Source organism: Megascapheus bottae, chromosome 11, assembly GCF_031878675.1.
Source record: "Megascapheus bottae isolate mThoBot1 chromosome 11, mThoBot2.hap1, whole genome shotgun sequence".
Lineage (NCBI taxonomy): Eukaryota > Metazoa > Chordata > Mammalia > Rodentia > Geomyidae > Megascapheus > Megascapheus bottae.
Genome location: NC_143519.1, coordinates 878,648 through 881,445, shown reverse-complemented (window position 1 = coordinate 881,445; position 2,798 = coordinate 878,648).

Below are 2,798 nucleotides of genomic sequence, written 5' to 3'. Positions count from 1 at the left end.
GGCCGTGTCTGGAGTCGAGGAGTGTCAGATGGAAGCAGGGTGGTGCTGGAATAGCTGCCTGCCTCATCCCCATGCCCCTCCTCCTCTGCCCGAGGACTGGACCTCCAGACTCCTCCATGGCAGGGCGGTCCCTCCTCCCTCTCCACAGAGACCCCAGGCTCTGTGGGAGCAAGGCCTGGGCTCACACTGCAACAGTCGTCAACAGGCCTGTTGCACTTGTCCGTGGATGGCCCACGCAGCCCCTCTCAGCCAACAGAGCTGAGCCACACAAAGAATCAGTGTCGGGGACTCGAGGTACACACAAGTTCAATACCTGCTGCGCTCCACCTGGCCTGAGTCACCTGAGTCAGGCTCCTCCACTCAGGAGGCGCATGTGGGCTGGTCTGACTGTGTGCCTGCTGGTCATACTGTGTGCCTGCTGGTCAGACTGTGTGCCTGCTGGTCATACTGTGTGCCTGCTGGTCAGACTGTATGAGTGCTGGACAGACTGTGTGCCTGCTGGACAGACTGTGTGAGTGCTAGACAGGCTGGGTGCCTGCTGGTCATACTGTGTGCCTGCTGGTCAGACTGTGTGCCCGCTGAACAGACTGTGTGCCTGCTGGTCATACTGTGTGCCTGCTGGTCAGACTGTATGAGTGCTGGACAGACTGTGTGCCTGCTGGTCAGACTGTGTGAGTGCTGGTCAGACTGTGTGCCTGCTGGACAGACTGTGTGCCCAGTGCTGGTCAGACTGTGTGCCTGCTGGTCAGACTGTATGAGTGCTGGACAGACTGTGTGCCTGCTGGTCATACTGTGTGCCTGCTGGTCATACTGTGTGCCTGCTGGACAGACTGTGTGCCTACTGAACAGAGTGTGTGCCTGCTGGTCAGACTGCTTGCCTGCTAGTCATACTGTGTGCCTGCTGGTCAGACTGTATGAGTGCTGGACAGACTGTGTGCCTGCTGGACAGACTGTATGCCTGCTGGTCAGACTGTGTGCCTGCTGGTCAGACTGTATGAGTGCTGGTCAGACTGTATGAGTGCTGGACAGACTGTGTGAGTGCTGGACAGACTGTGTGAGTGCTGGTCAGACTGTGTGCCTGCTGGTCAGACTGTGTGAGTGCTGGTCAGACTATATGAGTGCTGGTCAGACTGTGTGCCCAGTGCTGGACAGACTGTGTGCCTGCTGGTCATACTGTGTGCCTGCTGGTCAGACTGTGTGAGCGCTGGAGAGACTGTATGAGTGCTGGTCAGACTGTGTACCTGCTGGTAAGACTGTGTGAGTGCTGGTCAGACTGTGTGCCTGATGGACAGACTGTGTGCCCAGTGCTGGTCAGACTGTGTGCCTGCTGGTCAGACTGTGTGCCCAGTGCTGGTCAGACTGTGTGAGTGCTGGTCAGACTGTGTGCCTGCTGAACAGACTGTGTGCATGCTGGTCAGACTGTGTGCCTGCTGGTCAGATTGTGTGAGTGCTGGTCAGACTGTGTGCCTGCTGAACAGACTGTGTGCATGCCGGTCAGACTGTGTGCCTGCTGGTCATACTGTGTGCCTGCTGGTCAGACTGTGTGCCTGCTGAACAGACTGTGTGCATGCCGGTCAGACTGTGTGCCTGCTGGTCACACTGTGTGCCTGCTGGTCAGACTGTGTGCCTGCTGAACAGACTGTGTGCATGCCGGTCAGACTGTGAGCCTGCTGGACAGACTGTGCCTGTTGGTCAGACTGTTGCCTGCTGAACAGACTGTGTGCATACCGGTCAGACTGTGTGCCTGCTGGTCATACTGTGTGCCTGCTGGTCAGACTGTATGAGTGCTGGACAGACTGTGTGCCTGCTGGTCAGACTGTGTGCCTGCTGGACAGACTGTGTGTGTGCTGGTCAGACTGTATGAGTGCTAGACAGACTTTGTGTGTGCTGGTCAGATTGTGTAAGTGCTGGTCAGACTGTGTGCCTGCTGGTCAGACTGTGTGCCTGCTGGTCAGACTGTGTGTGTGCTGGTCAGACTGTGTGCCTGCTGGTCAGACTGTATGAGTGCTGGACAGACTGTGTGCCTGCTGGTCATACTGTGTGCCTGCTGGACAGACTGTGTGCCCAGTGCTGGTCACACTGTGTGCGTGCTGGTCAGACTGTGTGAGTGCTGGTCGGACTGTGTGCCTGCTGGTCAGACTGTGTGAGTGCTGGTCAGACTGTGTGCCTGCTGGTCAGACTGTGTGCCTGCTGGACAGACTGTGTGCCTGCTGGTCAGACTGTATGAGTGCTGGACAGACTGTGTGAGTGCTGGACAGACTGTGTGAGTGCTGGTCAGACTGTGTGCCTGCTGGTCAGACTGTATGAGTGCTGGTCAGACTGTGTGCCTGCTGGTCAGATTGTGTGAGTGCTGGTCAGACTGTGTGCCTGCTGGTCAGACTGTATGAGTGCTGGACAGACTGTGTGCCTGCTGGTCAGACTGTGTGAGTGCTGGACAGACTGTGTGAGTGCTGGTCAGACTGTGTGCCTGCTGGTCAGACTGTATGAGTGCTGGTCAGACTGTGTGCCTGCTGGTCAGACTGTGTGAGTGCTGGTCAGACTGTGTGCCTGCTGGTCAGACTGTATGAGTGCTGGACAAACTGTGTGAGTACTGGACAGACTGTGTGAGTGCTGGTCAGACTGTGTGCCTGCTGGTCTGACTGTGTGCCTGCTGGTCAGACTGTGTGCCTGCTAGTCAGACAGTATGAGTGCTGGACAGACTGTATGAGTGCTGGACAGACTGTGTGCCTGCTAGACAGACTGTGTGCCCAGTGCTGGTCAGACTGTGTGCCTGCTGGTCATACTGTGTGCCTGCTGGA